Here is a 17,250-nt window from a genome sequence, read left to right as displayed (position 1 = left end):
ATTCTTTGAGATTACAAAAAAGTGCTACTATCTTTTTGTGTGTATGGGGACTTTATTCTCATCAATGTCTTCCTTGGGGAATGATGCCAATAACAGAGTCTCTGGTTCAAAGGGTATGGATATTTTATTCACTTGATTTGCATAATTCCATATTGTTTTTCAAAATTCTCACATCATTTCACAACTTCACCAACAATGTGTTTAGTGTGGCTATTATTCCACAACCCCTCCAACATTTAATATTGTCATTTTTTGTTATCTTTGCCAATTTGCAGTGTATGAGGTGTAACCTCAGGATTGTTTTAGTTTTCATTTTTCTTATTGTTAGTGATTTTGCAGCATTCTTTCATAAAGTTGTGAATATTTTGCAGTTATTCTTTTCAGAACTGTTTGTTTCTATCATTTGACCATATATATAATGAGGAATGACTATTGTTTTTTTTTGTTTATTAATTGTTTATATATCTTAGATTTATTAGAAACTTATTAGAACTTATTAGAAACTTATTAGAAAAATTTGACATAGGTTGTTTTTTTTTACCATTCAACAATTTCTCTTCTTATTTTATGTGTTTTAATTCTGTCTACACAGAAGCTTTTTCACTTGTTATAATCATATTTATTCATTTTAACTTGTAATTGCTCCCTCTTTCTCATTTGGTTAAGAATATATCTCCTACTCACAGATTTGAGAGGTATATGATCTGTTTCTTTTCTTTTTTTATATTATGATCTCACTATCAAGGTCTTGTATCTATTTAGATTATATTGTTGAATATGGTGTAAATTGTTGGTCTAATTTCATTCTGACTGATTTCCAGGTCTCCAAGCAGTTTTTAATCAAATAAGGAGCTTTTTCCTTAGGTAATTTGTTTTCCACTGTTTCAAATACTGGGTTATGGAGTTGTTGTTGTTGTTTTTCTGATACTCCTTTGTCTAGACTTTTTATATTGAAGTATATCTGTATTTTTAAAACAATTACAGATGGTATTTATGATTGCTGCATTACAATAGTTTGAGGTCCAGAAATGCTACTCCCCCTTCATCCTTACTTCTTTTGACCATTTTCCTTAATATTCTGGATATATTATTTCTCTAAATGAATTTTGATATTATTTTATCTAGTTCTATAAAATGTTGCTTTGGTAATTTGATTGGTATAGCACTAAAAGGGGAAATAAGTTTTGATATTATTGTCATTTTTATTACTTTGGAGCAAACAGCTCTGAAAAATGAATATCCACATAGCTATTTAAGATATATTTAAGAAATATTTTGTAATTGAATCTATACATCATTTTGTGTTTTAGTACATTGATCCCCAATTGTTGTTGTTTTTAAATTTTGTAGTTATACTAAGACCTTGGAAACTGATCTCATCACTTCCTGGCAAATAGAGGAAGATGAAACAGAAATTGTCATATTTTATTTTCTTGGGCTCAAAGATCATTATAGATGGTGACTGTGGCTATGAAATTAAAAGATGTTTGCTCCTTGGAAGGAAAGTTATGGCAAATCTGGACAGCATATTAAAAACAGAGACATCACCATGCTAATTAAAGTCTGCATAATCAAAGATATGTTTTTTTTTCCCAGTAGAAATATCAATACTTTTGAGAGTCCCTTGGCCAAAGAAGAGCAAATCTGTCAATACTTAGAGAAATTAATTCAGACTATTCACTGAAAGGTCAAATACTGAACCTGAAGCATAAATACTTTAGCTACAGAATGAAAAGGCAGGACTCAATAGAAAATATCCTGATGCTGGGGAAGGTTGAAGGCAAAATTAAACGGTGATGACAGTGAATGAGATAGAGGGATAGTGTAATGGAAACAATGAATGTGAATTTGGACAGACTTCAAGAGATAGAAGAGAACAGAAGGGCCTAGAGTGCTAAGATAGGTCCAATGGGTGATGAAAAGTTGGACATGACTGAACTACTAAACAACAATAATAAAATAAAAAATATTATTTGTAGAGGTATATTCCTTTCTATTTTTGCTTCATGAATTTCATTTTTGTAAAAAATATTATTGATTTCTGAGTGTTTATTTTGCAGCCTACAACTTTACTGAACCTAGTAATTATCTCAATAAGTATCTTAGCTGGTAGACTAATGTTTTCCAAATATACCATCATATCATTAGCAAATAGGTGTCTCTTCTATAATTATTTTATTCCTAATTTTTTTCTTTTCATTGCTATTGCTAGCATCTCTAGAACCACATCAAATAATAGTAGAGGGAGAAGGAATCTTTTCTTCACTTCCATATTTTTTTAAATTGGAAAATGTTGTAATGAATGACTATTGCATGTGATGCTTGCTTTTGGTTTAAAAGAGGTGGTTTTTATGGTATTAAAAAAGTCCATCTATTCCTACACTTTGTAAGATTTTGGCATAAAAAATTGTACTCTGTCAAAGGTTGATCTCTACATTTATTGAGATGATAATGTGGTTTTGAATGTTTTATGTTGGATGTTTTCCTAAAGTTGATCTATCCATGTACCCTTGGTATAAATATCACTTGTTCATAATTAATTAATGGGCACTTAAGTGGCACAGTGGATAGAAAACTGGCCTTGAAGTCAGTAAGACTCATCTTCATGAGTCCAAATCTGGTCTCAGAGATTTACTAGTTGTGTGACCCTGGGCAAGTCACTAACCCTGTTTCCTTCAGTTCCCTCATCTGTAAAATGAGCTGGAGAAGGAAATGGCAAACCACTCCAGTATCTTTATGAAGGAAACCCCAAACTGAGTCATGAGGAATTGGACACAAATGAAAATGACTGAACAACAAAAACATAATGAATGATTTCTTAGATATATGAATTTGTTTGACAGGGTTTCATTTAAAATTTTCAATCCATATTCATTAATGATATTGATCTATTAGTATTTCTTCATGCTTTATGTTTCCCTGTTTTAGGTACTAAAACTATATTTACCTCACAAAAGCATTTTGATAAGGTTCTTTCATTCTTAAATTTTGAGAATAATTTGTGAAGTATAAGTACTAATTGCTCTTTAAAATTTTTACAGAATTATCCAGTGAATCCAGCAGGACCAGGAATATTTTTTTTCTGTGTTTCTTTAAAGATAGATCTATTTCCTTTTTTTAGACTGGGATAGTCAAATTTTCTATCTAGTCTTCTAATAGTTTGGGTTTTGTTATACTATTTAAAAGTATACTCTACTTCCTTTGAGTTTTCAGTTTTGTCAACTTATAATTTTACATTTGTGTTATTTTTTCTTCTGGTTTTGTTGTAATTTCACCTTCCTCATTTGCTTCTTTTGCTGATTTAATTTTTTCTCTTTTCTTTTTAACCAAATTAACTAAGGAATCATCAATCTTACTAGTCTTCACAAAGATCGTTTGCTACTATTTATTGTTTCTAATTTTTGGTTTCTAGTTTATCTATTTCTCTTCTAATTTGAATATCTGGTCTTTCATTCTTATTTTCAGTTGATTTATTTATAAGTCTTCTAAATTTTTAAATGAATATTTGTTTTCTTAATCCTCTCTATTTTCTTTTTTTTTAAGATTAAGTGGGATTAAGTGACTTGCCCAGGGTCACACAGCTAGTAAGTGTCAAGTGTTTGGTCTGAGGCCAGATTTAAACTCAGGTCCTCCTGACCCCAGGGCTGGTGCTCCATCCACTGCACCAACTAGCTGCCCCTGTTAATTTTCTATCTTTGTAGGAAGATAAATTTAACTCTGGAGATGGTATTAGCTGCATCCTAGAAAATTTGGTGTATTTTTCATAATTATAATTTTACATTGTTATGTTTTCTTTCATTTGTTCTTTGACTACTTAATATTTCATTGTTGATAATCCACTTGGTTTTGTATCTTTTCTGTGGTCCTCAAACTGATAATTGTCTTTATTGTTTTGTTGTGGTCTGTAAATGATATATTAACTCTCTGCCTTTCTTTATAGTTTTTGCAATACTGCTGTGCCCTAGTACATGGTCAATATTTGAAAACATTCTATGTAATGATGAAAAATATGTATCAAAAATCTTTTCAGTTCTATATGTTCCCTTTTCTTTAACTTTCTGTTAGACTAATCCAAATTTGTAAGGGAGGATTTTGAAAAACTTTCCTGTTACTATTTTGTTTTATATATACATATATATGTATATATATGATCTCTTTCAGGAGGTGATCGGTGGATTCTTTCCATTTCTATTTTACCCTCTGGTTCTAGAATACCAGGGCAGTTTTCCTTGATAATTTCTTGAAAGATGATGTCTAGGCTTTTTTTTTTTCCCATGGCTTTCAGGTAGTCCAATAATTTTTAAATTCTCTCTCCTGGATCCATTTTCCAGGTCAGTTCTCTTTTCCAATGAGATATTTCACATTGTCTTCTTTTTTCATGCTTTTGGTTTTGTTTTACAATTTCTTCATTTCTCATAAAGTCATTAGCTTCCATTTGCTCCATTTTAGTTTTTAAGGAAGTATTTTTTTCAGTGAGCTTTTGGACTTCTTTTTCTATTTGGCCAATTTAGCTTTTTAGGGCATTCTTCTCCTCATTCACTTTTTGGTCCTCTTTTGTCATTTAGGTTAGTCTATTTTTTTTTTTTGTTTGTTTGTTTTTAGGCAATCGGGGTTAAATGACTTGCCCTGCAATACACCTTCCTGATCAACCATCCAGGTTGTCTTGGGCTGGAAATTTGTTTCACTCTGTCTTTTTGTGAGTTCTGCTACTCTAGAATTTGTTTAGAACCACTTTTTATGGGTATTTGGAGGGGTTTGTGGGAAACACAGCTAGTAAGTGTCAAGTGTTTGGTCTGAGGCCGGATTTGAACTCAGGTCCTCCTGACTTCAGGGCTGGTGGTCTATTCACTGCTCCACCTAGCTGCCCCCTAGTCTATTTTTTAAGGTGTTATTTTCTTCAGTATCTTTTTGATTCTCCTTTAGCAAGCTGTTGACTTGTTTTTCATGCTTTTCTTGCATCACTTTCATTTCTCTTCACAGTTTTTCCTCTACCTCTGTTACTCACTTCTGAAAATCCTTTTTTGGGCTCTTCCATGGCCTGGGACTGATTCAAATTTTCTTGGAGGCTTTGGATGTAGGATCTTTGACTTTGTTGTCTTCTTCTGGTTATGTGTTTTGATCTTCTCTGTCACCAAAGAAAAATTCTATGGTCTGACTTATTTTTGCACTGTTTGCTCATGATCCTAGCCAATTATTTGACTTTTAAACTCTTTGTTAAGGTAGGGATCTGCTTCCAGTGCAGAGAATGTATTGTCCCTAGCTTTGGGGATTTTTGTGCAACTATTTTCAGAGATACATCTAGGGACCACAAATTTTCAGTTCTTCTCAGGTGGTATGATCAAGGGTGAGGTGTTTACTCCTTTCCTGGCCTGTGCTCTGGTCTATGAGTGACCACAGGCACTCTTTTCTGCCTTGGAACTGTTAGGAGGATTTCCTCTCCACCACCACTACAAGCTCCACCATGCCAATGCTCCTCCTTGCCCTAGGACCACCACCCAGAACTGTGACCCAGATCCAAGCATGGGCAAAGCAAGAGAATCCTATACCAGCAAGGAGATCCCTGCAATCCCCCTCTGATCAGCCCCTCGATTCCCCCTCAGTCTGTGGGCCAGAAGCTCCAGAAACAGCGGCCACCCCAGGGCTGTGCTTGGGGATTGGGGCTTCTCTCTCACCACAGACACAAACTTTTCCTACTGGCCTTCCAAGTTTTCTTTGATGTTCATGGGTTGAGAAGTCTGGAATCTGCCACAGCTGCCCACGATTCAGTCCTCTGAGGCCTGCTCCATGTTTGCTGAGGCCTGGTTTGCCTACATGTCCATGCCAAATTGCATTCCTCTCCCCACCCGGTGCAATATACCTTCCTCATCAACCATCCAGGTTGTCTTGGGCTGGAAATTTGTTTCACTCTGTCTTTTTGTGAGTTCTGCTACTCTAGAATTTGTTTAGAGCCACTTTTTACAGGTATTGGGAGGGGTTTGGGGGAAAGCTCAAGCAGGTTACTGCTTTTACTCCACCATCTTGGCTCTGCCCCCTTATTAGTTCTTTTTCTCTGCTGCTATTATCTGGTTATATACACCCCCCCTTTTAACTCCCAATTTGCCAAATATATTTCTTCTTTGTGAGAAATGAATATTTCTCTCTTGTATTTAATAACTAATTATTATATTAGGAGCAGGGTTTTTCTCTGTTTCTTCTTCCTTATCCAGACACCACCCAGTGTGGGAAATCTGTCTTAAAGATTTACCTAGGTTGAGATCTAATCAGACAATAAAAGAAATTCTAAGTTTGTAGTAATGGGTGTATTCCTGCTTATTGTGGTTGCTCAGACAGTTTTGGGAAAATGTTGAATCTCCTTTTTGGCAAGACATGTAATATGGAAATTGATGTCTCTTTGACCAAGATTTGGGTGACCTAATGCAGGTACACCAAGACCTTTATTTTCACTTTTTCACTTTCTCCTTTCTCTTGATGGTTTCTTTAGTGGCTGTGTTTAAAAGTATCTCAACATCCTCTCATATAAGGCAATCCACAGTTCACCAGTCTAGTGCTCTATCTGAAGTGACTTTTGGGTGGGTAAAGCTGCCCCTGGTTAGATGTTGAACTCTTTTCCTCAGGCTTAGTGGTATTTTGCACAGTCCCACACCCTCATACACACTGTGTGTTATCCTTGTGTCTTGTCTCTTTCTCCTACTTCTCTGTCCCAGCAATAGCTATTTGGAGCTTTGGAGTGCTGATACTACAGTTTTTTTCTGCCCTGGCTCTGGCAGTTCAGAACTTTTCAATTATGGTACTCTAGTTTGTCTACCAAACTGCTATGTGTCTGTCAATTCCCCATTCCTCCCAAGTCCCAACTCCAGCATTCTTTTGCCCCTGAAAGGCTGTGATGGTCTGGGCTGTCATGGAGTAGTCTTCTGCAGCATGGAGCTAGAGTCTCTACCAGGAAGGAAGAGCTGAGTATGGAGTTGGGTTTTGTTATAAACCCTAAGTCAGGTCCTTGGGTCTGCTAGTCATAGGAATTGATTGAATCATAGTAACTCCATCTTGTGATGCAATTCTGGATCTAGTTCAGTTCCCTTTCTATTTATTTTTGGGTCTAGTCCAATTTCTGTCTCGTAAGAAAACCTTATTCCATTGTTTGAACCTTGCTATGTGTGGCTGGAAAGCTAGGCCACATCAACCTGGTTTTTAGAGGCCCTCAACTAAAGATCTAGGTTATGCTGACCAGAAACCCAATCACATTAGAAGATTGATGTATAACAATTTTTCACAATTATATATCTGAAACAACTTATGTGTGTTATCTGAAAATTAGCAAATCAGTTATTGTTTCTATATTCTTTTGATTGAATACAGACATAGGGAAAATGAGACACCTTTATTTCTCATTTCATGGAATTTCACCTCTTCACTCTCCCCCTCCCAACTTAGAAAGTCCCTAATCTCTCCTCCAATTAGAAGTCAGATTACCTAATTTTGTACCCTGGTTAACTGTTTCCTTTTAATTAATTGGTCTTAATTGATTCATAGTTTTTAATATATAAAAATCTGTATTGCTCTATATTCAGGACAGCCTAAGCAGTCCATTAACTCCTTATGATGCCTATTTTGCTAATGAATCATATAGCTTGGATTATTTCCTCTGTTATTATTGATTGTCTACCCCTAGGTACTCAAATAACAAAGAGGCCTAGAGGAAAGCTCAGCATGTTGAGTAAATCACTTAAAGAGTTCAAAGTAGGCATGAAACAGTGTCACAAATTAAGAAGGAATGACTGGATTATGACAAATAAGATACATTTAAGAAATGAAGCAGCACTTTACTGAATAATACAATCTGGTCAGGGGAGAAAATAATTAGAAAAAAACTGAATATAAAAGGCTTCAGAAAAAGTCAAACTTTCTCCCCTGAAGGTCTTTATTTCCTTCCTTATATTGATATGTTTTGTTTCTTATAGAACAGTGTTTTTTATATATTCATAGACATAGAAATCTTGCTTATAAATAAAAAAAAATCAAACAGAGTAGCATATTTCCAACTATACAACTTTCAATAGAAGTAATCTGCCCAAAACATACTCTGAAATGGTGATGTATTTCATCTTCTTTTTTACCGTAACCAATAGTGCTCATTGCATTTGAACCGAATTTAGTTCCCCTTATATGTCATTTCTTTTCTTTTTTTTTTTTTTTTTTTTGGTGAGGCAATTGGGGTTAAGTGACTTGCCCAGAGTCACACAGCTAGTAAATGTCAAGCATCTGAGGTCAGATTTGAACTCATATCTTGCTGACACCAAGGCCAGAGCTCTATCCACTGTGCAACCTAGCTGCCTCATAATATGTCATTTCTTACTGGAATGATATTTCACTATATTTATACATTATAATTAGTTCAACCATTACCCAATTGGTAAGTATGCCTGTGTTGTTGTTTTTCCCCTAAGCAACTGTTATTGTCATAAGAAAATGCTGCTAGTAATACTTTAGAATGTGTAGTCCCTTTTCTTTGACGTTTTTGATATGTACATCCAATAATGGGATTACTGCATGAAGGAGTAGTAACAATTTAATAAATTGGCATGCATAACTAGAAATTGTTTCCTCCCAGCTGACCAATCAACATCTCTTTCAGTTCCTATTCAATAGTTTTTGTTTGAGGGTTTACTGAACACTATTTCATTATGTTTATTTAGTTCAGGTTCTTGCTTGCATACTATTCTATTGATAGAGTTTTTCTACTTTTTGATCAGATAGATTTAATGATTACTGTTTTCTAAGGTATTGTGAGATCTAATGATAAACCCTAATTTTTTACATTATTTCCCTTGTGTTTTTAGGCTTCTTATTCTTCCAAATTTATTTGCTTATGTTAAATAGTTCAATAAAGTAATTCCTTGTAAGGTATAATTCTAAATCAGTATATTTTAATTTAGGTAGTATTATCATTATTGCAAGAATGTATTATAACTATTAAAAATTTGACATATTCATAATTATTAATTCTTTTTTGTATTTCTGCAAAAATGCCTCATAGTCAAAATTATATGTCTGTGATGTGTTTTGATAGGTTAACTCTTAGCTTTTTAAATATAATTTTGTAGATGATTCAAATGTAATTTGATTTTATATTCTTTTCTCCAGGTCCATTTTTAATTTTTCACATAAAAACTGATGATTTCTGTGGATAACTTTTAAAAATCCCATTAATTTAGTGTAATCTTCTAAATTAGTTTCTTCTATAAATACTAGAATTTTCTAAGTAAATTATCATAGTATCTGCAGGATAATTTTGCTTCTTTTTTCCTGATGTTTATTCCCTTAGTTTATATGTCTTATCTTGTATTATATCAACAAAAGGAGAGAAAATATTTTACCTCTGTAATTATTGGCAAAGCTTTCATTGATTTTGCATTTCAAAAGAGGCTGAATCTGTTTTTAGATATGAACCTTTGATAAAATAAATTCTTTGCTTATGTTATTTTTAGTTTTAGTTTTTCTATTAAAATACCCTATTTTCAAAGGGTTTTTAAGGTGTCTATTAATATACTCACATGTTGTATGCTATTCTGTACTAAATATTTCTCTATATTATTTCTGGAATACATCTAACTTGGTCCTGATAACTATTTTTGATACATGGGTACAGAATTGATGGTTTTTATTTTTATAACATCTTCCTTTTTCAATTTAACTTTTTGCTCCTCCCCTACATGGTAATAAAGAGGAAAAAGAGGGGAGAAAAGCAGTTTGATCAAATCAACCAACATATCTGTATCTGATATTCTGTGCATTATTTTACAACCATTGTTCCAGACCTCTGCAAAAAAAAAAAAAGTGAAGTAATGGACATTTTAACTAGTTTCCAAATTAGTTTTTATAATTAGGGTGTTTATTTTCTTTTAATTTGTAGGACCTGAGATGAAAACTCAGAGGGAATTTCATTTGTATATCCCTTGTTATTGTTGATTATAAGCGATCTTATATAAGGTTGCTAAGAATTTGCAATTCTTTTAAGAACTATTTATTTACATCCTGTGTCCAAGTATTTACTGAGAAATAGTTTTGGGTTTAGCATATTTGTATTAAACCCTTTCAAATCTTGGAAATAATAACATTATCATAGGTATTTGATGCAAAATATCCCATTCAATATTTTATCTTTTTAATCCTAACTGCATTGATTTTATTTATTAATATTTGAAATGTTGCATGTTAATTTCCATAAGTGTATCATTTATTTATGTATTCATTCATTTATTTATTTATTTATTTATTGGCTAAGCAATGGGGTTAAGTGACTTGCCCAAGGTCACACAGCTAGTAAGTGTTACGTGTCTGAGGCCAGATTTGAACTCAGGTCCTCCTGACTCCAGGACTATTATTCTATCCACTGTGCCACCTAGCTGCCCTATGTGTCATTTATTTAGCTAAAGAGTTATTCTTTTTATAATTATCAAAAGGAGTTGAAGTGAATCTCTTATTTTTTAATCATGGGACATGTTAAATTCATTTTACATATCAATTTTTAGCTTTTTGTGGTATATAGTATGTTATTAATATTTCTTTAAAATATTGTTTCAAAATCATTTAATGATATTTGCTCTTAAAACATCTTTCTATTATCCATCTTTTCATGGCTTGTTTCATCAAGCATTTGGTCCAGTATATTCTTTCTGATTTTTTGAGAATGGTTATTTGTAACATAAAATTAAATTGTTTTCAAGTTTGATGTATACTATTCATTATGAATTCAGCTATAAAATAATGGAAAAGCAGCAACTTAGCCTTTTAAAACAAGTACAAAGTACATAAATGAAATAATGATAATGTTTCATATTCTTTTCTGCCTTTACAATTTCTCTTTAAATCTCTTGATATGTCTTCCGCTCCTCAAATATCTCTAATGTAGCTCTATGATACTGAAGGTTTCAAAACAAAAATCATTTCCTTGGTAGCTCCTAACAGAGTTATATAACAAAGAATACACAAAACCAAAAGAGGTTTTTAGCTCAGAACAAGTAAGATATGCAGCTCAAATCAGAAGAGAAGGAATAGTCTCCCACAGGGAATACCCACTTTTAGAAGAATAGATTTTCAAGCTAATGAGGGCATGAAAAATTATGAGGACAGCTCTGAAGTTTCAATTCCACCAATCCACGTCTATCTCTCAACTGTCTCACTGGAGCTGTTATCTTCGCATGAATCTCCAGTCTTTCTCTTTTAGAGGTCTCTGCCATCAAACAAAGCAATTCCCTTAATGCAAGTATGCAGGTTCCTTCTTGTTATTCTCTAAGCCATTCAGGGTCTTTGTATCTCTCCTCCATGTACAGCAAGTGGTTGTCCCCACAGAAAATTGCCTCAAATTTGAGGAGAAGCAAGGCTACATTGAGATAATCATTTTTTAAAAATTTCACTTATCAGAAATCATGGAAAAGGGACTGAAGGGCCCCCAAACTACTGTTTTTAAAGCCTTTCAGGCAACAGTATATGTCCCAAGGGCCAAGACATTCCCCATTCTATTCTTCTATCATAAGAGCTTCTTCTGTGTTTTACCCTATTCCCAAATATTAGTTCACTAGAAAGACTGTCATTACACATACATATGTATCTTTCACATCCTTCTTTCTTCTAATTTCTCTACCTTGAATTGCAAAAGGCTAAGTCAATTGTGTTGGATTCATGGAACTAGGTCTGAGTTATCTAGGAATATTCTTAAAATATGAATTGTTCTGTAAAGGCTTGTTGATAAATTTTGGGTGGCTACACCAGATGGAGTGGTGTCTTTTCTGGTTAAATAATGAGAAAATTCACAGATTTTTCAAAGGCTAAAGGGTGAGAAACTAGAGACAAATGCTCAAATGAATCACTTTTGCTTTTCTTGAACAAAATAAACTATCAGGAGTGGAAGGATTAGAATTTTTAAATGCATTGAAATGCTAAGATGTGAATTGTGTATTATTTAAAAGTCTTAATACAAAGAAAATAGAGGTAATAAAATAAAAAATTCAAAATAAAATATCTATTTATAATTATTTGTATTTAAAATATATTTGTACAAATAAGAGAAATTATAGTAAAATTATTAAAAATTGTTACATCTTTTGACACAATTGATACGACTTTGTAGGATATGCCTGGAGTTGAACTTCATAGTTGCTTGGACCTTTTAAAGATCCACAGTCAACTTTAAACTGTGATGAATGTGACACTTTCATCCATAAAGGAGAGAAATAAGAAATCAATGAATTTTTAAAACAAAATGTTAAAACCCTAATTGAACACTAAAATAGAAATCCCACAAAAAAATTCACTAAAAGATTTTTTAAAACAAAGAAAATTTAATTAACATAACTAAAGGCTTTGGATAAACATACACACATATACATATGCACAAATATACATACACTATATATTTATTGATATATGGGTGTGTGTATATGTGTGTGAATACATGTATATGTATATTATATATATATATTATATACTATATATATGTATTATATTACATATTCCCATTTCTTAATCTCTAATATATATCATACCTAACCATTAAAGACTTTTGGTGAGGGATTTTCGTGCCTCATGAAATAGCAATCTTGGCCAGGGATATCTATCAGGAAAGCAATCTCCAGGGCTTTAATTCCAAAGAAAATGGCTGTAGGGGCAAGCCTAGAAGCAAGACTAGTGAGTGGTCTTGGGGGTATTGCAACACCCAAGGCCATTGGTCCTACCTGACCATTGAAAATAATTGGTCAGTAGTTGGTTTTGGTAGTTATTAGGAAGGTGGGCCTCTTCTTCACAGTAATTGTTCCCATCATTTGTGACTACTGTTCCTGGGCCAGACTGAAACTGTTGATCACCCTCTTCTCCTGATTGTGGTTTGTGATAATGCTCTCTTCTGATTTAAATCTCTTCCCAATGTGGTCCTTTCTGACCTTTCTAGTCTCTTTACATAATATTCCCCTCCATTTACTGAACTGTTCAGCAATACTTGCCTATTTGTTTTTTCCCCTTATTTGTTACACTACAACTCTTGTCTCCCTCCTTTCATACTGTTTTTCTTCCATTCTTGGAATTCCCTCACTCCTTTTTGCTGCTTCTTGGAATCTCTGTTTTCCATTGAGATGCAATTCAAATACTACCTACCACCAGATGCCTTTATTGTTCCCTCCAGTTTCTAACTTTCTCTTCTAATTTTCTTCTTCTTATCACATGTCAGCTTTGTATATGTCCTATATATTCAATTTATGTGCATGTTCTCCGCAATTAGAATGTCAGCTCCTTGAAGGTGAGAACCATTTCATTTTTTTCTACATAATCCCTGATATCAGTACAATGCTTGACACATAGTACATGCCTAATAAGTAGTGGTTCAGGGGCAGCTAGGTGGTTCAGTGGATAGAGCACTGGCCCTGAAATCAGGAGGACCTGAGTTCAAATCCGGCCTCAGACCAAACATTTGACACGTACTAGTTGTGTGACCTTGGGGAAGTCACTTAACCCCAATTGCCTTACCAAAAAATAAAAAAATAAGTAGTGGTTCCACAAGATAGAAAAGAAATGATCAGTGTGAAACTACAAGTCTTATTGGGACCATGAGAGAGCATCAGCGGTTGATTGGGGGCCTGAAGGACATTTATGTCAGCAAAACAATGAAAACCAGAGGTTGAAAGTCTTCAATACCAAAACACAAATAGTCAGAAAACCCACTAGCCATATGTGTTAGCCAAGTAATTATTAAGGTGCCAGATCAGTTAGTGTGGACAAGCATATTAAAGAAGAAAAAGTAAAGAATGAAGAAACTTTGAAAGCTTTCAGAGAACCAACTCAATCAAGTTGAGCTAGAGTAAATCAGAACATAAAATTTAGAGCAGGGCCTAAATTGGAAACAAGGGGAAATATAAATGATAGATTCTGAATAGCTTTCAAGTTTTTGAAACAAAAATATGATTAGCTAATTTTGATACAATTCATGAACTTGAAAAAATCTTTGATTTCATTGAAAACACTACTATCTCAACTGATGCAAAATATCAACCTAATTTGCATCAGTTGAGATAGTAGTCTTTTGACTACTATACCCAAGTAAATTTTTTCATTGTTTGTTGTGGCCAAGTGGATAACTTTTCCTGAGTAATCACATTCATATTTCAATGGGCTCTTTTTCAGATGACAGTCCACTGCCAGAAGCATAATTCTCCCATAGACCTTTCCATTGTGGTGAGATCTGCTAATGCTTGTGCTCTTCCACTACAATGTTCTGGAAGCTATGTCAGCTCCATGATTTGATGAGGCATTAGAAGAAAAATGGAAATTCTATATGGATAAAAGGACTGATGCTTAAGAGATTAGCTGAAATTAAATAAAGTTAATTAGTTTGTGATGGATTCAGCAAAATTTAGTAAATTTTTTTCCGTCAGAAGCAGAACCAAAGAATGTAGGTAATGGGTCTCAATCATTATTGCTTAATGTAAAGATGGGTGAAAAAAGAAAAAAGTTAAAGAGAGATTTAGGGCAAAGTTGAGTGCATCCTTGGGTGTCTGACAACAAGATTCAGGCTGGGTAAGAAAACAGGACAAAGTTAAGACCACAGAGAAGTCAGAATGAGAACAGATTTAGTAGGAGTAGAAGATAGAGTACAGAACATAGAGAGTGAAATTTTAAGTGGTTGTGATTTGACTATAATTGCCTCTCTATCATATGTCCTCCACATTTCTTTTCTGCATGATTAATTAGCTTGCAGGAGAACATAGAAATAAAATAGAAGACAAGTTGCTCTTTCTTTTCTCTGTTACCTGTTAATATTTTTATAACTTTATAAAATCATTTTTGGTAGTTTGATTGGTATGGCACTAAATAAGTAAATTCATTTCGGTTGAATTGTCATTTTTATTATATTACATTACCTTGGCCTACCCATAAGCAACTGATATTTTCCCAATTATTTAGATATGACTTTATTTGGGTGAAAAGTGTTTTGTAACTTTGTTCATATAGTTCCTGGGTTTGTCTTGGCAGGTAGACTTCTAAATATTTTATCTTCTCTATAATTGCTTTAAATGGAATTTCTTTTTCTATTTCTTGTTCTGGGGCTTTGTTGGTAAAATATAGAAATGCCAACGATTTATGTGGGTTTATTTCATATCCTGCAAATTTGTTAAAGTTGTCAATTATTTCAAGTAGTTTTTTTTCTTGATTCTTTAAGATTCTCTAAGTATATCATCATATCATGTGCAAAGAGTGATGGTTTTTTTGCTTCATTGCCCATTCTAATTCTTTCAATTTCTTTTTCTTCTCTTAGAGTTAAGGATAACATTTCTAGCACAATATTGAATAACACTGATGATAATGGAGATCCTTGTTTCATCCCTGATCTTATTGGAAATTCTTCTAGCTTATGCCCATTACATATAATCCTCACTGATGGTCTTAGATAGATGCTGTTCATTATTTTAAGGAAAACTGCATTGATTCCTTTGCTCTCTAGCTCTTTTAAAAGGAATGGGTGTTGTATTTTGTCAAAACCTTTTCTGTATGTATTGAGATAATCATATGATTTCTGTTAATTTTGTTATTGATATGGTCAATTATAAGGATAGTTTCCCTAATATTGAGTCAGCCCTGTATTCCTGGAATAAAACCCACCTGGTCATAGTGTATTATATTTGTGATAAGTTGCTATAATCTCTCTGTTAATATACACATATATATAATGTTTAAAATTTTGCATCCATATTCATGAGAGAAATTGATCTATACTTTTCTTTCTCTGTGTTGGCTCTTCCCAGTTTAGGTATGAGCACCATTTTTGTATCATAAAAATAATTTCATAGGACTCTTTGTTTGCCTATTTTTCCAAATAGTTTTTGGAATTAATTATTCTTTAAATATTTGGTAGAATTCACTTCTAAATCCATCTGTCCTGGAGATTATTATTTAGGGAGTTCATTGTTGGATTATGTTCGAAGATACAATTTTCTGTTTAGCTCTGGCTTTTTCATCAGGAAAGTTTGGAAGTCCTTTATTTCATTTAATGTCTATTTCCTCCCTTGAAAGATTATGCTCAGTCTTGCTGGGTAGTTGATTCTTGGCTGCAATCCAAGTTCCTTTGCCTCCCAGAACATCATATTCCAAGCCCTCTGACCCTTTAATGTAGAAACTCTAGGTCATGCATAATCCTGACTGTGGTTCCATGATATGTGAATTGTTTCTTTCTGTTTGCAGTATTTTCTCCTTGATCTGATGATTCTGGAATTTGGCTACAATATTTCTTTGAGTTTTCATTTTGGGGTATCTTTCAGGAGGTGATAAGTATATTCTTTCAATGATTATTTTGTCCTTTGGTGCTAGGATATCAGGGTAGTTTTCCTTGATAATTTTTTGAAAGATGCTGTCCAGGCTCTTTTTTTTTTTAAATCATGGCTTTCAAGTAGACCAAGGATTCTTAAATTATCTTTCCTTGATCTATTTTCCTGGTCAATTGTTTTTCCAATGAGGTATTTTACATTTTCTTTTATATTTCATTCTTTTGGTTATGTTTGACTGATGCTTGATGTCACATAGAATCATTAGCTTTCTCTTACCCAATTCTAATTTTTATCAAATTGTTTTCTTCAATTAGCATTTTTTTTTTTTTGCAGTTAGCTTTTGTACCTCCTTTTCCATTTGGCCAATTCTACTTTTTAAAGAGTTCTCTTAAGTGAGTTTTTGGTACCTCCTTTTCCATTTGACCAATTTTACTTTTTAAGGAGTTGTTTTCTTCAGTGCCCCACCCCAATTTGGCAATTTGTATATTTAAGGAATTCTTTTCTGAAGTCAATTTTTGTTCTTCCTTTTCCAAGATATTGACTGTCTCTTGCATACCTCTCATTTCTTTTCCTGATTTTTCTTCTACATCTCTTACTTAACTTTTAAAAACCTTCTTGAACTCTTCCAACAAGGCTTTTTAGAACAGTTCATATTCCTCTTTGAGCTTTCAGATGTAGGCATATTGACAAAATTGTCCTCTTCCAAATTTGTGTTTTGATCTTCCCTGTCCCCATAGAAAGAGTCTATGGTCAGTGTTTGTTTTTGCTTTTTGTTCATGATGTTTTCCTATTTCCTGGCTTTTGAAGTTGAGTTTTCCTGCCAGAGCCCAGATGGTATGGTTCCAAATTCCTTGTGCTAGGTGCTAGGGGTCTGGTCACTGGCTTTGTGTGCTGGGGCCTCAGGTGCTGGCATCTGGAGGCTATGGGGTCCTCACAACTTACCTGT

The 17,250-nt window shown here is 33.5% G+C and overlaps 1 pseudogene; it reads left to right on the top strand.

Annotated features, from left to right (window-relative positions):
- The window catches only part of LOC114037204, a 103,376-nt pseudogene that overhangs the window by 81,987 nt on the left and 4,139 nt on the right, over nt 1–17,250 (top strand).

The sequence above is a fragment of the Vombatus ursinus genome, unplaced genomic scaffold (genome assembly GCF_900497805.2).
Source record: "Vombatus ursinus unplaced genomic scaffold, bare-nosed wombat genome assembly UNPS02010284.1, whole genome shotgun sequence".
NCBI classification, from domain to species: Eukaryota; Metazoa; Chordata; class Mammalia; order Diprotodontia; family Vombatidae; genus Vombatus; species Vombatus ursinus.
This window is presented reverse-complemented; position numbering and strand designations above follow the sequence as displayed.